Genomic DNA, 20,704 nt, shown 5'->3' with positions numbered 1-20,704 from the left:
CCGTAATGAAACATCTCTCAATGTCAACAACATGGAAAGAGTTAAAATTCCCAACACGTCCGTGAACTGGAGGTATGAGACCTTATCTCCAAGCGACCATCCATATTCAAGGCTCACGTGGCCTTTCTGTGTGGCATACATTATTCATGCCAGCACCCTTTTTTTTGCCCTGTAGAGCAGGGGTGTCAAAGGTGCAGTCCTAGGGCCGGAGGTGGCCCTCAAACGGGGTTATTCTGCCTGACGGGAACATTGTAGCTCACTCTATCATACTGTATGTAGAAAATTAAATACTTTGAATTTTGTGCTCTACTGCGCCCTAAAGTTGAAATGGCGCCTTCAATGGTAGCATATCAGTTAAAAAAGTAGCTAAATATGCCTCAAAACTAACAAGAAATGGCTAAAATTCACCAGGAACCAACAAACGAACAAAAATAATCCTTGATAGTCCCTCAAATCAATAGAAAATAATCCAAAATGTACCAAAATTGACATATACATACCCTAAAATGGAAGCTAATAAAATACAAGCTAACTCATTTCCCACAATTGACATCCAATTCATTTCAACCTGCCACAGATGCTCATCTTTCAGCACCATTGACAGCAATAGACGTCCGACCCACACATCAAGCAAGCTGCCATTTTGGGTCAATAACAAACCAATCCGAAATCTTTAACGCCCCCGGGCTCGATCCTCCCGCACCCCCAGTACGAGGTGTCGCACCCATGGCCATCCGTCACTAGCTTATTACAGTCGTCCGATGCAGGAAAGGCAAAGCGTTCAAGGGTATTCGGTCCGGTTCTCGATTCGTAAGCACGAGAGCCATGAATCACGTAAAGCGTGGCGCGCTAAGAGGGAATGACCCCTGATTTATTTGTCTGTTGGTCACCAATTTCCTCCCCTCTCTCCGACTACAAAGTAATACATCTTGCAAACAGTCGCCCGGCCTTTTTTTTCTTTTTTCTTCCATCCTTTTAAACAACTCTCAGCATAAAACAAGTTTACGTCTTGCTCTGGTGGCAAAAGCTGAGCAATGAAGTGGCGCAAAGACTTTTTTTTTCTCTGGCGTCAAAGGAATTTATTCACTTTGTTGGCTCGCTCTCGGCGAGGGTGACGTGTAATCAGCAGATATTCAAACTCGCTTGGGACTTGTTGAGAAGGGCTGGCTGGCTTCGTCATGTCTACTTTATGCCATTTAGTAGAGAATAAAGGCACTTTGCTGCCTGGTGACAATTTTTGACAAACTTGACAAATACATCATGTCAGGGTAATTAAACACGGGAACGGGAAAGACAAAATGGTGGGCTGATGCGATAAACGAGGACATTTTTTACCAAATGTTTACAGTTCTAGTTAAGCCCCGATGAGTGGGGTATCATCGCCTAATAATATTTTATTTGGAAGGATCAGATAGAGATTTTGTATATAAATAAACTCCAACCCATCAACAAGGGCTGACTCTATAGGTGACTGTGTAGTTCCCTTTTAAAAGAGTGCTAAATTAGCCAAAGCCTAACATACCTGGAACTCAATAGCAATTAGCATATGTCTCTGAACCTCTTGGCCAATAATCTTAAAGCCTAGCTAGGGCAATTAGACAAACAAGTTGATAATGCACATTTGTTTAGCATGAATGCTAACAGACCGCAAACATCTGCATTTTAAATGAGTGAGGCATAATCTGGCAGGATTTTTTTGTTTTGGTAGGCGGAGCCAAGGCAGCTAAAAAAAATGATGACCTCATTTAATTATTAGGCCTTTTCAGTAACGGATTTGAGTCTAAAATATATTCTGCTATGGTTTTAGAGTCACTTCCCGTAGTATTTTATCGCTTAAGGCAAAGCAAACTGATTATCTTTACCCAGCCGAGTTATCTGAATAAAATTTCCTTCCGTTTATTTCCGATCCTATTCTATTGTGAGCGCAAAAGGTCCATTCATTACAAAAAAAATGAAAAAGATGAAAGTCTCCCACATTAATGCGCAAACATACATAGGCCGGTCCACCAATTTGTATCTAGCGAGCATAAAAAAGCGAGATCATTAGCAATTCCAACGCTGTGAAATGACGGCGACTTGAAAAAGGCTTTGCCTTCGAGCTTGGTTCTAATACAAAATTATCCTCCTACATATTCAACATCAAGTTATTATTCGCCGAGTCTACTCTGTGGCGCTTTTATATGCATGGTTCCGTCCGAGAAGCCATTTGCTAAATCCTTCGTGTCATGCGTACATTTGGAATGGAGCCTCGTTTAAGATAGCATCGGAATTGCTTAGCGGGGAACTCTAGCTTCGCCGCTGCTTTCATCTGCCATCAAATTATGGTGTAATGTGACAGGTGACATTTTCTGATGCGGTAGAGACTTCAAAGACCAGATAATAGAGAGCAAGTGGAAAATACAAGTTACTGTTGTCCACAGTTAATGTTTTATGAGTTCAACGATCTGTAGAAAACACCAGAGAGAATTAATCCATGTACATTGATGTCAGTTATTCCAGCCTTTTTAAAAATGGATCCAGTATACTACATGTTTGGAAAGATTAAATGACCTATTTACTCGCGTATAAGCCACGTTTGTAGGACGAAAAAAACAAGACTGAATCGAGGATACGGCTTATATGCGCATAAAAAGACGACGGTAACAACGACGAAGCGAAATAACGCAAGACAATGGGAGATAAGAAATGTACTACATAGCTACTGATATACTTATGCAATGTACTAATGTTTTCCACTAGATTTGATGTCTAATCCATTTGAACAGGGAGATCTGGCAGTGAATGAATGTTTGGTTCAGCCCTTTCAATTACACGTCTGAGCTGTATGATTGATGATCTGGTAAATTATTACCCTTGGATTTTGTAGGTAAAAAAGTACTATTGATTGCAAAAGTTTTGCCCATAATAGATGAAAAAATGAGAAGTGCCTGTGCCTTGGAATCTGAAGAAAACAAACAAAAAGAGGGAAAAAAATGTCCCCTGTATTTTTCCATCACCAAAATCAATTTGTCATGTTTCATTATGAGCAATTTTCCTAATGGAATAGGCAAACACTTAAAAATCTGTATGCTAATTTATTCTCGAACTGTGAATTTAAATGATGCTTGTTTCCTTTGCCCACGCGCTCTGCAAAATGTTTGGCATGCAGGTCGTTTCGCTTCCAGGTTGCGTTTAATAATGGGGCAAACTCCAAAGAACATGGCAAAAGTATTCAATCTTCATATGACGTTAAGGGAATGTACGTATTGTAATTGTCGTAGTAGGAATAGTAATAGTAGTCGTAGTAGTCGTAGTAGTAGTAGTAATAATAGTAGTAGTGGTAGTAGTAATAGTAGTAATAGTAGTAGTAGTAGTAGTAGTAGTAGTAGTAGTGCTGGTAGTAGAAGTTACAGTAATCCTGGTAGTAGAAGTTACAGTAATCCTGGTAGTAGTAATGGTCATAGTAGGAGTAGTAATAGTAGTAGTGCTAATAGTAGAAGTTACAGTAGTCCTGGTAGTAGTAATGGTCATAGTAGGAGTAGTAATAGTAGTAATTAGTAGTAGTAGAAGAATTTGTTGTAGTGGTCGTATCAGAGGTAGTAGTAGTACAAGTAGTAGTAAAAGAAGTAGAAGTATTAGTTGTAGCAGTAGCAGTAGTAGAAGTATTAGTTGAGGTAGTAGTACAAGTAGTAGTAGTAGAAGTTGTAGTAGTCCTGGTAGTAGTAGTAGGGGTGGGAATAGTATAAGTAGTAATTGTCGTAGTAGGTGTAGTAGTAGTAGTAGTAATAGGAGACCCAACTTGACTATAAATACTCAGTATTGCTAACGGTGCCAATTATGACATTCGCTGCCATAAGGGTATTTGTTTACTTCTTGTCGGATACCCGCTAGTGATGAACTCAAATTTACAGCCCATTCAGGTCTTTTCGCCACAGGCAGCCAATCGGCTAAAAGAAGCGACGAGATCGAGCAATAAAACGCCATGAATACTTTTGAGAGCAGAAGCAGGGTGAGTATAAAAGGTCCATCTGAACAAGCCAGATCGTCTCATTACGCCGTCGTCGGCGTGGCTCAAGGCCACTTGTTTAAAGTGCGCTCGCGGGCAGATCGGAGGCGTTGAAGCCAGAGTGAAACGGGACTCTGGGGCGGCGGACGGGCAGAGAACGAGGCCAAGAGGTCTTGGAAACGGCCATCATTAGCAAGCGCAACACACGCCCCCGGGAAGACCAACACGCGCCCAAAGCTCTCTCGCTAGGCCGGCCGGACGCATGGCCTCCGGAGAGCCTCCTAATTAATATTTCATGGCCCTGCATCGGGCAGGTGAATCCAAATTAAGACAAATACAAGGCATGGTGAAGATACTATACAAAAGGGAGAGAAATGAGCAAATATTGTGCCTGCCGTATACTCGCGGGGGTGACGGGTACCTCAATTAACCTCTGAGCAACGGCTCCTAAGGTAGACAATATCAACACAAATCAATCACTTACCTGCCACAAATGAATCAAGTAGTGCTGCAACCTCAAACTATGCAGTGTAAACAGTAGCATACATCATTTTGCTCAATATATATTAATCTTAATACTTCAACCTCACTCGGACTAATTATTCATTTCTAAATTATTGATTATTTATCTGTCTGGTTGTTGTTATTTGTGCACTACGTGGTGAAAGCTTTAAATCTCGTTATGTATTTATAATAATAAAAGCATTCAATTCAATAAATTAATCAATTCTTTGTAAGATTGTATATTTAGGTAGAATAGTATCATTAATAAATTAATTAATATTATATTAAAACAAAACTTTTGCTTGTCTATATTATAAATTGCTATTCCTAATTTTCTTGCATGCATTACTCACGTTTAGTAGTCTCTCTCTCTAGCGCTATCCAGAGGCCGAATGGTTGTACTACAATGCCATTTGGTATCCATCAATGCAGTAAAGCAGAGAAAATTGGGCCTCATCCCCATTGGCCAGCTGTATTTTTGGCATTATTGCTGTCAAACCTGTGAAATGTAAAACATTTATTACATATTATCAATATTTATCGTACAGCATAAGTAAAATCATCAGGTAAAAAGAAAAAAACATGTCTTTTTTAGCTGTGGGCTGAATTTCTTGGACATCTTTTCAGAACCTCTCCATAACAGGAGGCATAACGCTCACAGGAGGGGAAACTCACATTAGCATAGCATTAATAAAACAAACGGTTAATCAGGAACACGAGCAAAAACAAAAGGCTGTATCCGTGCTTCCCCCCCCCCCCAGGAAGAATGTGTGCGCCACCGCCAGTGAGCCAAACAAACGTACGCAGCGGAATCCATCCGAGCTTGTAATGGTATTGTCCCCAGAAAAGGTTAAATCATCCCAATTCGGTCTGGTGTGGAGGAGCGAAAACAAGGGCGAGCTGGGGGGTGATAAGAAAAGAACCACAAGTCGCATAATTCAAGCCCTGACGTTGCTACGCAATTCTTCTCATTACACCCACGAGGAATTGGACCCAAGTACAAAAACAAATAAGACACCGTGCTGCATTTACTGCACTGGATTGGTTGGAATTTGCAATGATGGCGCGAGGAATTGTTGGAAAGCTAGGCAGATGGTTCGATCTAATTGTGGCCGCTTTTCCGTGTCTGACTGACTTTGTATTAAAGCTTGGCAGTCCAACAGTCAAATGGAGGTTTTTTTAAAAGGAAATAGGTATGTGACGACGTCCTTGGTCGTACTGGCCCGTGTTTTTGTCAACTACTTTCCAATGGAAATGATGTCGAAATGAGCTTTTCTCAAGTCGACGCCAACAAAATGGTCCCCTCGAAATGGGCGCTGAGGTTCCAATTTCCTTCTCTATTTCGCGACGTCTAAGTACTCTGAAAACAAAGATGGAGGGAATGAAAAGAAGAAAATGTAGTATAAAAAGGGGGTGGGGCAACAAAAAGTTGGTAGAAGCGCCGCACATACTTGGTAACTTTATATATTATATTTATTGATTATTTATCTATTTATTTTATTTGTACTATTATTTATTGATATTTTTTATTTAATTTTTATTATTTAATGACCATTTATTTATTATGTTATTTTTTATTGTTTTTAATATTATTTAATGATCATTTATTATTTTATTATTTTCCATTGTTTTTTTATTATTATTTATAGATTATTCATGTTTGTTGTTATTTGTGCACTTTCTAGTGAAGCTTTAAATATCTTTATCCTTGTATAATGACAATAAAAGCATTCAATTTTTAAAAATGTAGAAAATAATTGAAGACTAGAAGGGAAAATACCTTTTTGTGCAATAAAAATAATAATAATATAAAGGGTTTGCTGGGAAAGGAGCTGTCAGGATGATAACAGGCAGAGATCAAGTAAACAGAAGCAATTAAAAAGAATGAAAAAGTCAACATTTGGGGTACCGTGAGATTAAAAAATCAACATAATGCGTTGCTGGTAGGCAAAAGGTTCCACTGGGAATTTTGTTGTTGTTGCAATACAACTGTGGAAAATAGCTTGCATTAGGGGAAATGAAATAAATCATATAATCAATGCTAATGGAGTGTCTTACCATATTTACTCACATATTACCCTTAAAATTGCCTTACAATGGTTGAATTTTACAATTTCCCTCATATAAGCCCCCCCGGTTAGCAATTTTCACCTCCATTTTCAAAAAGCTGCTCAATAAATAATAATAGTGTTAATGGAAGTTTAATTTTGAAGCTAAAAAAGCACGTAGCAATGGCGCAGAATACCTAGGAGGGTTGCCGCACCCCCCAACGTAACACCGGTCATAACGGCAGGTAATTTTTTCCCCCCAACGCTTCTTCCCGAGATTCATGGCGCAACCTGTGACAAGTGAAGAACGCTATCTCGTTTTCCAACCATTGGCCCGCTGCGTGGCGCGGTGTAATGTCGCGTCACTAATGCCTCCAACCAGTCAAGTCCTCTAATGATGTTGAATGGTCGCCATGGGGCGTCGGCTGTTCACTCTGGGGACGGAGGAGTCTCTCTCCAGCTGATGGGGGCGTTTAAGCAGAAATAATTAGACGCTAATGATTGGGCCTAGCAACATTAACGAGTAGCGCCGCTAACTCTTCGCTACCGCTAACTTTAGCTGTGGAATTTGCGGGTTAGCTGTTTACGAGAGGTCCTAGAAAGATGGAATTTAATTTTTGTCAATTGCAAGAGGGAAGATTTTATAGATTTTGGGGGATTGGTCGATCGTAAATAAAATGTCTTCTATGGTTAGGAAATTTGCGGTTATTAATGTTAGCATTGTTAGGTATTTTCGTAGCTTAGCGACTCAATGTAATGTTTAGGATTGTAATGTGAGTTGATCTTTACGAAATTAACCTGGGAAAGAATTAATTTTGTGTTTACGTTCCATGTGGTTTAGTAACTGCTCACATTTGGCTCATATTCTGACTGTCCTGCAGCAAAAAGTATTAAGATATAATAAATAAAGATACAGAAGTCTGTACTCTTCTCCAGTAAATAAATTAGCCAAAAAATCATGAATATTTCTTTTTCTAAAGCAAAATACTACATTTTAAGTTACCATTTTTGACCTTACATTTAAACTATACTGTGCAAAACTGCTGTATGTCCAGTATTTAAAAAAAATCGCCAATAGTTTACATTAAAAACAACATTGATCAAAATATTAGCATGTTTAGCTAGGCCTTCCACAGTAGAATATGTTGTGCCCTTCTATGAATCTCATTTTTCTTTTTCTTTAGTATTTTTTTTTTGCGTCTTTGGTTCGTGTGTCGCCTAGAACGGCAGCCTTCGGCGTGGCCTTCCACGTTTAAATGGATAGCCTTCCTTTTCTTTGTTCTCTCCTCTTGTTTTGTAGTTTCAGGCCATTACCATCCTCGCTTCCCCCACTCACGTCGTTGCAATTTTATTCCTCTTTTTATGGGGGACCATTTGGAAGGCTGGACTGGCAAAGAAGAAGTCGGCATCAATGGTCTAGGGGGGCGTACGAGGCAATCTATTTTCCAAAATGCGCCAAGTCAGAGTAACAACTTTCATACCATGTCAATGAGAGACTGCCATTAAGTTGAAGACAGTAAAAGGGGGAAAAAACGTCATAAAGTCATAAATATCTTTCTTCCCCTCGCAAGAAGATGGAAGAAAAATGCATAGGGCTTTAAAAGGAAATGTCATTTTTAAGGGATTTCAAGTTAAAAAATATGGAACTAGCTGCACTATATAAAAAAGCAGATTCGGTAAATGTTGGAAATTTTTACAAAGGCACTTTGGCAAAAGCAGAGTTTGGGTTAAAACATAAGATGATTGTTCGGAGCTTACTGTTTCGGGTAATAAATGGCTGCGGTGTCCTTTTTTTTATTCATTTTTGAAAAATGCCAGTTGCCCTTTAAAGGTCAAACAGCAAATCGGCGCACTTTCCTCTTCGCCACTTTAAATGGTTTTACTGTCACGCATGTTGTGAGATAGAACTTAAAGTCGCACTAACACGGATAGCGATAGATCATTAAATGATACAATCTTATCGGCTTAGATTCAAAACTGGTCTAATCAAGATTTACACCTATTCATAACTATTCAATAGCCCAGGGTTGGGCAAACTTTTGGTTGCCGGGGGCACAAGATACGATACATATAAAAAAGTGCATCCGTTAACAGTACATATGAACCATAAACAGAAGAAAAGGTCTAAAGTATTAACATACTCATCACTCATCATTCAAGTATAAAGTACAAAGTCAAGTAAAAAGGACTGTATTAAGACATTAAAATGTAATTTATAAAAAGATAGATGGGCTGTAAAACACAAAAAACAAATAAGAGTGGACAGAGCTACTGCCACTGGCTTCCGCATGACGGCGCCATCTTGGGCTAAAAATAAAAATAAAAAAACACTTGGACAACTTCGGCGGGCCGGATTAAAAAGCCGTATATGGCCCGCGGGCCGTAGTTTGCCCATGTCTGCAATAACTAGACTACTATTTAAACTACAGTATGCTAACCATCCAACACTGGTATAATTTACTAGTTCATTCAAAGCATTCTTTTTGGTTAAACTCAACAAAATGGGTATCCACTTACCGGCTCCTCCGTCCCGCCAGGCTTATAAAGCATCAGATGAATACACTGCCATGGTGCTTGAGCAAACACGGGTCATCATTTCCCCTGTCAATCACTAGCCAGGCCTATCAAATACACACACAAAAAAAATGGCAGCACTGTAATCAGAAGGTAATGACGGAGTACTCTACAGAGTCTTGGGCGAGTAGACGAGAGGTCACGAGGTCCTTCCAGGCGCCTTTGGGGGTGGCGGATCTCAATTGGTGCCAGGTGGCAGCTGAATCTCCGCCCCCTCCCCATCCCAACACTCCCCGCAGCCTATTTTTGCCTCATCTAACACTCTGGCACCACCTGGTCCATAGCATTTAGCCACAGTGGGGTACCTCCCTCTCCATTTCTCTCGCCTTCCACCATGCCGAGGCCCGCCACTTCATCAGGCTCTTTTGCACTTATGCGAGATGAAGACCTGTCAGCGGCGAGCCCGCAGGGCGATCCGAGCGAGGGCTTCATGCCGCGTTCGCTCGCCGACCAATATAGATAAGATATGCAAAGCTGCCACCGATAATTACGGGCAGGAAACGTGGCAATCGAGATGTGGAGAGAGAAAGAGAGGGGCACTGGTGAGAGGAGGAAAAAAATAATAATCAATCATGTTAATTGTGGAATTCTTCAATAGGTGCAAATTTGGCTACTTCTGCTAAAATTCGGGATGCGTTTAAATAAATGTAGCAAGCTTTTGTTGATTCATTCGGTGCAGTCTTAGATGGGCGATAGACGATTTGAGTGGAAGTCCCTGATTGGACGTCTGTTGTCATCAAGGGACGCCAATGAGGGCCATGTAAGAATTTTTTTCAAATATTTTTTATAAATTGTAAAGGGTTCTCACTTTGAAATGCTAAAACTACGAAAATACAAATATGTGACTTTGAAGGGAAAATCTTAAGGAAAATTGTCGCAAAAAGGAGGTCAGGTGAGCAGTACAACCAGGAAGTGTGTCTATAGCGGTCTAGTTTTTTAACTCTAGGTAAGATGGCGGCACCTGAGCAAACAATGGCAGGTACATGGGGAGTTTTTTTCATGTTTTAAGCAAGATACGCTTCATTTTTTTTCTTCAATTTCATTCATAGACATCAAAATAATTTTTGTTTAGCGTTTTAGCAGTTTATCTTTTCTCTATTTTGAAATAAATGACCATAGTCTTGCATTATAGCATATTGTTTTTGGCTTAGCCCTACCTTGGATTCATTCATAATTTTTTGGAGCGAAAAATATGGCATATATGCCAGAAAAATACGTCAAACATTTTTCAAAATCAATTTTTTCAACCCATTTGCGACGTGATCATGTCCAATTTCCAATCAGGTAATCCCTACTCCTCACACCACAACTTTAGCAAGTTATAGTATGAATTTTAATTTTGAAGTCCTACTAAACATTCAAACCTCAAGAGATTATAAAAAAAAACTCCATAAGAAACTTTTTAAAACAGTTAAATGTCAAGGGATTGTTTCAATCTCAGCATAAAATCGTGTTGCTAGAGGTATCTCTTTCATAGAATCCTTCCTAGTCGCAAAAAAATAAAGAAAAAAACACAACTATATGGTGCCAAAAAGTACATATTTGCATTTTAGGGCATAATACTCATTTCATTCAACCCCAGGGGGAAGCAAACTGTAAAAGTGAGAAGGAAAAGATTGTTCTTGCCTGCCGTTGGATTGCTTTGGCAAGCTCACAAAAAAAAAACACTGAGTGCAATAATAATTACAAGGAACAGAAGTATTGATAGTTATTTATGGGATGAGGTTCCCATTAAAAAGTCACATTGATTACACATGAAAGCATTCAGACTAAATGGTGTACTCAATCTTTTCTGATGTATAACCTTTTTATTCTTATTTAATCCATAATTCAAAGGCAGGAATTGTGCCTGGTGACAAAAGTGCGTTCTTATCAAAAGTTAAATCTGCGTACTGTTGACTCATTTGGTGATGTAAATATTTGTTTTGTAGTTTTGTTTTGTTTTTTTAATGAGACGCTTGCATTTGATTTTTTGATTTTCTAAAGAAATGATTGACAAATAATAATTATGCTAGCTGGCTAGGTACCACATTAATATTTTTCTATACTCAATTAATTGTTTAAAGGCTCAATTGACTTAAAAGTTGTGAATTTTTTTAACTTTAAGCCTGTTAATATCAAATATTTTCTTTTTTTAAAGTATAAGTATAAGTATATTTCTGCTTTGAATTGTATTTGTGTTTCAATAATATAAGACAAACCTTTTATTTCAGCTTAATTTAGTTTGATTGTTTTATTTTTTTTAAATGTTGATATTATTCCTTATCATTTTACTCTTTAAAATTACCAAATTAAAAGACATTATATTACAAATTAAAAAAAAAGCGGGTTGATAGGCTTACGTTTAATTTTTTTAGGTTCTTCAATTATTATCTTTGACCCGGAGAGGAAAAATGATGACATGGTAAAAGAGGAAATCGAACCCACGACTGCCCGACCTCAAACCAGGCGCCTGAACCACTTTGTTTTTGTCGGGCGACGGTGAAGGTGACGCTTTCCCCGATATTCACGCACGGGCACCCTCCTACGATTTCTTGGGCAAACAAAGGAGAAAAGAGCAATTTGAACGGAAAGGTGGCGACAATGCGCCGTGATTGACAGCCAGAGGAGGGGGCTGATGGGAGAATTCTGTCCCTGACAGATAACAGCTGTCGGCTTCACACATGACGCACTTGAGGAGGAAAGAGTGCAACCCGGGTGGGTTCATGCACACACACCTGCAGAGCTTAAACTGGGTGTTCTCAAAGGTGTGGCCCGCGGGCCCTCCAAAACTATAGGAAATGATCAAAAATTGATGGTGCTCGGACGTTTGGTCGCCGGTCAAATGGTGACCGAGAGTTTACTGTTAAAACCAGCTCTCAAAATTATATTCATGAGAGTTTAATATCTAAGTACTGTTTAATATCCAAGTACTGTTTAATATCCAAGTACTGTTTAATATCCAAGTACTGTTTAATATCCAAGTACTGTTTAATATCCAAGTACTGTTTAATATCCAAGTACTGTTTAATATCCAAGTACTGTGTAATATCTAAGTAATGTTTAATATGCAAGTACTGTTTAATATCCAAGTACTATTTAATATTCAAGTACTGTTTAATATCTAAGTACTGTTTAATATCCAAGTACTGTTTAATATCCAAGTACTGTTTAATTTCTAAGTACTGTTTCATATCTAAGTACTGTTTAATATCTAAGTACTGTTTAATATCTAAGTACATTTGACCGGCGACTAAAAGGGACCAAAAGACCGGCGACCAAACGTCCGGTCACGAAATGATCCAAAATGACGTCCAGTATCACTGAGCTCCAAAGTCCCCATTAGTCAAAATAACTCGAATCAGACCCCCTTGGCGTGGCACTTCCAGCCCACGAGCCGCACCTTTGACACCCGAGCGTTCGGGCATCGATCACGTCGAGGCGAAAACACCTCCCGCAATCCGTCTCCCCGCTTATTGGCACCCAAAGACTTTGCCTTTGTGCTTTGTTAGCAGATTTACGAGCGACAAAAGGCGAGCGCGGGCGCTAATGCCCGCATGTCAATGAGCACGGACGCATACATTAAACGCGTCCGCCAGAGTCGACGTGCTTACATTGACACCTTCCTGTGTCCTTCCTTCTCTTCCTCCATCCCTCCATCCATCAATCACATTTCTTTAAGAGCCTGTTAGGAAAGCCGATAGCGTTCATTAACGCAAACAGATTAGCTTTTTAGCTTGTTTCACTGAGTAGAATCAAAGACGCTTCTTCTAGATAAACCACTTAGATAACCTCAAGAGTGAGCGAGAGAGTGCCTTTGGAGCTGGGACATGTTTTTCCAATTTCAAAATGGCAGAGGGCCCAGAAACCATTGATGTAAACATGATAATCCTGTTTAAAAAATGTGAAAAGTTTTTTTTATATTATGTACTATGTTATATTATAGTTCTGGGGTCGAGGGTTCAGTCCCTGGTGCATCTTCCCCCTGGGCTTGTGTGGGTTTTCCCCGGGTATTCAATTTTTTTTCCCCCACATACCAAAATCAAGCTAAGCTAGCTGGTTGAAAAATATGCAAATTTCTTAACCTTAGCTATGATTGGTTGTCCTTTGTCTCCATCTGCCTTGTGATTGGACATCTATCATTGTCAATGGCTACGACAATTGGAGCTGCCCTAATTCCTATAATTCATTTTTCCACTTATTTATTCGGCATTTTGCTCATTTAATTTTCTCTTTCCACTTTATTTATTTATTCATTTCTTTATTTGTAATATGTATTTATTATTCATTGAGCTATTCTTCTGTTGGTAATTTTTGTTGAGATATGCTACTTTAATTTAAAATGTGTTATGCTTTTTGGCCAAAAACGGCAAATGAAGTCTGATGCAACTATTATAAATTTATTTAAAAAAAAGAAAACCCCTTCGTTAATTAATCTCTATCTCCAGCTGTCTGTTATTTGCTACACTCCATTCATCAGCAAAGGTAAAAAAAAAATGACAAACCACTTTGCATACACTTAAATGATTTAGTGATTTATTTGCTTACTTGCAGCCAGCAAATGAACGCATCACTTTTAAGCATGATTAAAAAAATAGCGCTTACATTTAAATTTGCATACGGCGACATTATTTACGTGACTGACACTTTCGGAAAAACGTTTCAAATCACGTCATTGTCACTATGTTTCAATGGTGTCAGCCATTAAACATTATTCCTCTAGTCCAAGTATAAATATGTAGTATAAAATGTACTGATTTTGAAATATCAGCCATTAAACATTATTCCTCTAGTCTAAGTATAAATATGTAGTATAAAATGTACTGATTTTGAAATATCACTGTGTATTATTTTAATGTACATGAGAAATAATGCAATCTGATGAATGGAGCTCTTTTAATTGGGATTTTTTCACATTTAGGATCTTTTTGTCCAAGTTTATTCCAATAATGTAAATAAAAACTCATTATATTTGACATAATTCTGACTTTAATCAATGACTGTATCCTGCCTTCCTATATTTATTCCCTCAAGATGTAAAATAGCTCTTTTTAGTAGCTCATGTTATTTATTTTTTTGCCTTTTTACCTTCATACACAAACTAACTCCGCATTAAATCCAAACAAACCCTGTCCATTAACTTTGTTATCACACTTCTAAATGTTTTCACTAAAAATCCAGCTCTACTTAAACACCAGAAAAGTGCCTCCATGCATTATGCAATGTAACAAATGAGCCATTGCTTGTGGCAAATCCTCCAAGGGCCTTAAGATTTAATTAAGTCAAAATGAAGTATAAGCACACCCGTACAGACACCGCTCATTAGTGATATTTCCAGTAATTGGGGGAGACTTGTCATTAGCTAAAACAATAACAATACACTCCTCCTGGGACAGCCATTCTATTTATCCATCAGGACAAACATACCTCGCAAAGAATACGCAAAAAAAACAAAGATGGCAGTAGTTATTTAACCCCGCGCGTCCCTGGGGATTGTCTCTTTAACTGACTTAACTAACAAAGCAGCGGCCAATCAGTTCCATTTTATTCCCGGACGCCCTTTTCCTCAATGGAAAACAATCCGGAGAACAAGATTACCCAAACACGTGGCCGTCTTCTTCTTCTAATACCAGTCAGTTTTTCAGGACGGAAGAAAAATCTATATTTCATCTACGAAGCACACGCTGAGTTTGTTTGTCATTAGGCCTAATCCCCGCGGCTCACCTAATCAGGTTGGCGCCCGCGGGTTTCTTTCTCCCCTTTTTTCTTTTCGGCCAAAGGAGGTGAGAATCGTGCAAGCGCACCCTCGGAGCTGAATTAAAGGCATCGATCGGGCTCCGGCGTGCCGATCAAAGCTCACCTCGGATCGATGGGCAATCTATTTGTTTGTGGGTTTGATGCATCTCAATTTCAATCAGGCTAAACGGCTCGTACTTAGCAGACGCTACAAGTACAAAGTAGTGGAATTTACAGTAAGTCGTCTTTAAGACCGGGCGGGTCCGCATTGGTTTCATTTTTTGAACCACTTGAGTTGCGGAGGGTGCTGGAGCCTAACCCGGGTAAGGTGTAAGGATAAAAAAAGGACAACCAATCATAGCTAGGGGCAATTTAGAGTCTTAAACCAGCTAGCCTAGCATGTTTTCAGGTTTTTGGGAGGAAAGCGGTGTACCTGAAAAAACCCACGCAAGCCCAGGAGACCATGCAAAGTCCACACAGTGAGAACCTACCTGAGAATTGAACCCTCAACCCAGAACTACCAGGGCGAAGCGCTACCCACTCTTCCACAACTTCTCATCTCATTTCCTCAACAGTTTTTATCATCATTAGGTTTGCAGGGGGTGCTGGAGCCAATCCCAGCTGTCTCCAGGCCAGAGGCAGGGCACAAAAAGACAAAAAAACAATCAAAAACAGATAAGGAAACTTTAGCTTACAATCAGCCTAGCATACGTTCCTGGGAAGAAACCAGAGCACCCAGAGAAAACCCACACAATCCCAGCGAGAACACGCAAACTAGTATGTTTCTGGGAAGGGTTAGGGTCTCGATCAGAAGACTGCTACGTACCAAACGTACGTACGTAGCATGGACAAGAGTTCCTAATGAAGGTAGATGGAGGGGAAATGATAGACTATTAGGCAGTGGAGGAAGGAGCCTGATTAGCTGCCATTTTGCTGCCATTCATTTTTGATTAGCTTCATGTTGTATGGAGGTTAGCCGCCCCACCCGTTTAGAACCCTTCCAATTTTAATGTCGGTAATATTTGCATATCTTTTGATCGCCATGTCAAAAATGGCTGGGCTTGGATGGGGAGTACACTCAAGAGTTAACAGATAATATTTGACCATTTATATATCTCTTTTATTTTACATGATTTTCACATTTTTTAGTTGGGTACACTTTGAAATTCAAAAAGTTTTTAATTAAAATTGTTTTTTTATTTTATTTTTTTTGTCTCAGTTTGATACAAAATGCATATTTGATACTTTTGGTGCGAGATTAGTATTGTGTTCGACTCTAGTATACCTGTAGTGTAGTTTAAGAAAAATATACAGTTAATTGTTTTAATTCAAATTCAATTCGATTTTTTTATACTTGAATTTTAGTCTCTTTTGATACAAAATGCGTATTCAGTAGTCTTGTTTTAAAAAGTGTTGTGTTGACTCTCCCGTGGTAGCTTACCTGCAGTGTTGTTGAGGCAAATTGATCGGCGCCATAGACAAGTAACTCCCCTGAGCTTATCGCCCTCCACAAGCAAAATCAGGATGATGCATGGGAGCAACAATCAGTCCAACGCTGGTATGCGGAGCTTGCTAGATAGATAGCTCCATCTACAGGATATGAAGATCTGAGAAGGAACACAGAGGGGAGGGGGTTAGGTATGTGGAGCCAATATTTGTCTGTATTTAAAATGGGCTCGCCAAAAGACAAACTCAGATCTGAACAAAAAGGTAGTAAAGGTGTATTTTCTATTGAAAAGGACATAACCAAAATCACCTAGAATCCATATATAATATAATTATTTTAAAATATTATTTACAATTTGCCTTTCTTTTCAAATCAACCAAAACCTTTAAAAAAGAAGAGAATAACTTTCCTCATTTGTCTCCTTTAATTGCTAAAAATCTAAATTAAAAACAAACTGAAAATGTGCAACCCTAAAAAAAACATCAAAATAATAGATTGGTCAGTTGCTGATTAATCTCAGCAGGCCCATTATTTCATTTTTTGAACCACTTAACATCACAAGGGTCGCGGGGGAGCTGGAGCCTATCCCAGCCAACAACGGGCACGTAAAATTAGCCTAGCATGTATGTTTTTGAGATGTGGGAGGACACCTAAGCCAGCCCAGGAAGAAAATGGAAACTCCACACTGTGACGACCCACCTGGGATCAAACCCTCGACCCAGGAACTGCGAGTCTGAGGTGCTAACCACCCCACCGCAAGCATAAAAAGGAACATTTCTTTGGCATACATAGCAGTCAATTCCCAAAGCGCACTTGGAGAGCAGTGGTGTTCGCTATCCATTTCCTCGATAACGGACGTCTGAGCCAGTGAAGAGGGATCTTTGCGGTCTGATAAGGACCACCTTGCTTCTGGCCTTCACACTGCCTGTCTCTCTGGTGGTTAGACTGAATTGTCCCCATCTCTCCACTTGTTCTGTGCGGGAGAAAGCTATTAAAGGAGCAAGTCATAGCACTCCACGATGTGCAGGAGTCGGCGTGGGAAGATTGAGAAATTTAGCGGGTAGCTCACTTCTCTCCGAGTGGCTATAGACGTCCAATTGTATGGAACTGGAAAGCTAGGCTGCCAAATCTCCCAATTCAAATGATTTACAGTCATTTAAATCCACTACACCAGGATGAAAAGGAATAAAAACACAATAAGAGGCTGAAAAAAGTGGAAAGGATTTGCATGTTCTCCCCGGGCCTGTGTGGGTTTTCTCTGGGTACTCCGGTTTCCTCTCATATTCCAAAAACATGCATGCTAGGCTGTTTGGACATTCTAAATTGCCCCTAACATGTATACTTATTAGTTTTTCTGTGCCCTGCAATTGTCTAGCCACCAATACACATGCCCTAAGTAAGCTGGGATAGGCTCCAGCACCCCCTGCGACCCTTATGAGGACAAAGCGCTTCAAACAATGCCTGAAAATGAATGAATATTCACCTCAATACCACTGTCACTTTAATCTGGGATGCGTTTTTAACTTATCTTTTTACCGGGGGCGTGTTTTTTGTGGGTTGCAATGCAACCAATCAAATAAATGGTGTTGAGTGGAAGTGAGATCTTCTTGACAAAGGAGGCAAATAATTATGGATGTCACCCAAATGAGGGAAAACGGCAATTTGACGACTAGCAAAATTGGAGAGAACGACAGTGTCGTATTAATGCGACTGTGTGCATGCGTGCGTGCGTAAAAGGAGCGTCAGCCAGAAGTACGAGTAGGTCATTTTTGTTATCGCTCCATTTATTTCATCGACCCTGGGAGGAACGGCTGGTCAGCACCATCTGGACTCGGCAATCACCTGCGTACTGGTTTGCGTGCTTTGTCGTATGCTAACGTCCTGTCAGACACTGATGGTATTTACTGGACGGACTGGAGTGCGAACAAGAACGCCATTTCAAATGTATTTCTTGCTATAGTGGGAAAATAATGTGATAAAACGACTATGGGTTGAGGATTAATCAAGTCCAATCTTTCCAATTCTGTAAAATATCACCATTGGTGATTGTGGAACGTTATTTTTACCAAGCATTGGTTATACATAGCTTGTATTTTTGTACTTTTTTTTAAATTACATTGTTTTCATATGGAGTGAGAGTCAACAAAGATGTTATCTCCTCTTCACACTAATATTTTTGATTTTCCAGATGACTACAATAATGAAAATCACCAAAATGAGATATTTGAAAAGGTCCAAATGACAGAGAAATCATCATCTCCATTGAAGAGCCCGGAATAAACGCGCCAAAAAAAAACAAAAAAAAACCAAGCAATAAACACTCCAAACCCGTGATTGTCCAGCCAGACGCGCGTCGTCATGGCGACTGCCAAATGGATAGCGCAAGGAGAACAGGAGGTAATAAATAAATAAATTAAAAAAAAGAAACTACACCGACGAAAGAGTAAAAAAGATGTTCGTGTATCCTTTTCCCATGCAACCCTGAGGCGGAATATCACATTCTCATTGGAGTGATATTTCACTTTGAGGTTTTACATCACCTGAAGATACGTTTTGCGCTCGCATTACCCAGCCATGGAAGCACCCACGTTTATTTGTAGCCTACCTTCACCCCTTTTGGTTCATTTGTATTCTCAGGCCATCGCAGCCCCTTTTTTCGCTGGCCGTCTCGGCTCTTTTTTTCTTTTTTTTTTCTTCCTCTCTTGTCTCGCTATTGGCTTCCTTTCATGCTCCTCTCGTCCCCCGTTTTTCAACAATCTCTTTTTCTGGCTGGCGTCCGTCCCCGAAGCGAAGCTGACATTGGACTGGAGGTCAAAGAGATGGGCAGTCATGCTCCTGCTGTCAGTTGGCTCAAATGGGCTTAGATACAGAGTGGAGACACCCGAGGGATGTCCCTTCACTGGCCTATACGTTCAGCTGCACATTTTTAAGAGGAAAAACAAAGACTCCAAATTATAGAAGCGTGGAATTACTTTTTTTTTTAAAGTGTTCCACAGAGAACGGGATTATAACTTGGAAAGTCCGAATTGACTGCATTTGAAGTATTCACTAGAGGCCGGGGGGTGGTTGGTTGGGTCCAAACTACGGCCCGGGATCCACCTGCTAAGTTTTTATTGGCCCGAAAATATTATCGACTGCGGCCCTCAATGGGATGTTTTGTTTTATGTAAACTAATTGATTTTTTAAAAATGGGGGGGGGCTATTTTCTTATTTAGTTATGATTTTGTTTACCTTTAAAGCAGTGACTAACAATGCAATGACTACCTCACTTCACCAGGTGCATTTGTATTACCCATAAATGATCTAGTCATCATAACATTCAATTATTTATATCCATAAATAAACCTAGAATACACAAATTGACTTACCTTATTTTTCACGTCTGTCCTTCTCACTTGACATTATAATTCAAATGACTTTTCTGCTGAATGTGTCGCTTGAGGTCGTCCAACTTCCATTTTTCAGTCGGAAAATTTTCTCACTGGAAAAAGAAAACATGTCGTCATATAACATTCACGTTGGAAGATTTAGCATTAGTGTAGCTTAACTCCACCGCACTTTTACAAACTCAAGGTTAGCTTAGCATCACTTAACTACTCCGTTACACGAAAAGTTGAGGTCAAGACACATTGACTCATGTCCAAACATATAATGACACTATAATACACACAAATTGACTTACCTAATTTGTCACTTCTGTCCTTCTCACTTTTCATTTTTATGACAACAACTTTTCTGCTGTATGTGTAGCTTGAGGTCGTTCAGGTTCCATTTCGGCCATATTTTTCCCTCAGAAGGCTCACGTAAAACTTTAACTTCGACACATGTTTGGCAGAACAGGCCTTTCTCACTGGAAAAAGAAAAGACGCTCCCCAGTTTCACCATTTGTTCTTTCATTTAGACATACTCGACAGACATAGTTTGGGGAGTCGGCGTATTACATTCACTTTAGAAAAAATAGCATTAGCGTAGTTTAATTCTAAGTTAGCATTAGCATCACTTAACTCCGCCTATCTGTTGGACAGCAGTTAGCATTGTCATCACTCAACACCGCACTGTGACACGCACAGAGCTAACATTAGCATCACTTAACTCCGCCGAACTGTTACACACACAGAGTTAACATTAGCAAGACTTAACTCCGCCGAACTGTTACACACACAAATTAAACATTAGCATCATTTATCTCCGCCAAACTGTTACTTTCGTAGAGTTAGCATTACCTTGACTTAACCCCGCCGTAATGAGCACGTTACACAGTAGACTTTACATGAAGTACAACTAATAAGACTGTCGGTGATTGGCTGAGGAGCATCATTGCATCGTATCCTATGATTGGCCGGGCACCTGTCACTCACTGAATGATACACCAAAATGATACCGAAAAAAGTTTCTATATATACGTATTTATCTGATTGAGTGGTTCTTAAC

The 20,704-nt window shown here is 39.6% G+C and overlaps 1 long non-coding RNA gene across 4 annotated transcripts in view; it reads right to left on the bottom strand.

The window, feature by feature from the left end:
- LOC144201134 (uncharacterized) overlaps positions 1 to 20,539 on the bottom strand; it is a 53,094-nt gene extending 32,555 nt beyond the window's left edge. For 3 of the 4 annotated variants that reach the window (XR_013327279.1, XR_013327280.1, XR_013327281.1), the window contains exons 1-6: positions 20,497 to 20,539; positions 19,956 to 20,123; positions 19,642 to 19,754; positions 16,268 to 16,433; positions 9,055 to 9,158; positions 4,843 to 4,988 (exon numbers count right to left, since the gene is read on the bottom strand). This is a non-coding gene — a long non-coding RNA (uncharacterized LOC144201134). Of the gene's footprint in view, positions 1 to 4,842; positions 4,989 to 9,054; positions 9,159 to 16,267; positions 16,434 to 18,878; positions 19,078 to 19,641; positions 19,755 to 19,955; positions 20,124 to 20,496 lie in introns of all 4 variants that reach the window. The other variant, XR_013327282.1, reaches the window with a different exon arrangement.
- Positions 20,540 to 20,704: the final 165 nt, after the last annotated feature.

Source organism: Stigmatopora nigra, chromosome 9, assembly GCF_051989575.1.
Source record: "Stigmatopora nigra isolate UIUO_SnigA chromosome 9, RoL_Snig_1.1, whole genome shotgun sequence".
NCBI lineage: Eukaryota > Metazoa > Chordata > Actinopteri > Syngnathiformes > Syngnathidae > Stigmatopora > Stigmatopora nigra.
The sequence above is the reverse complement of the archived record's forward strand: the minus strand, read 5'-3'. Positions and strand labels throughout refer to the sequence as shown.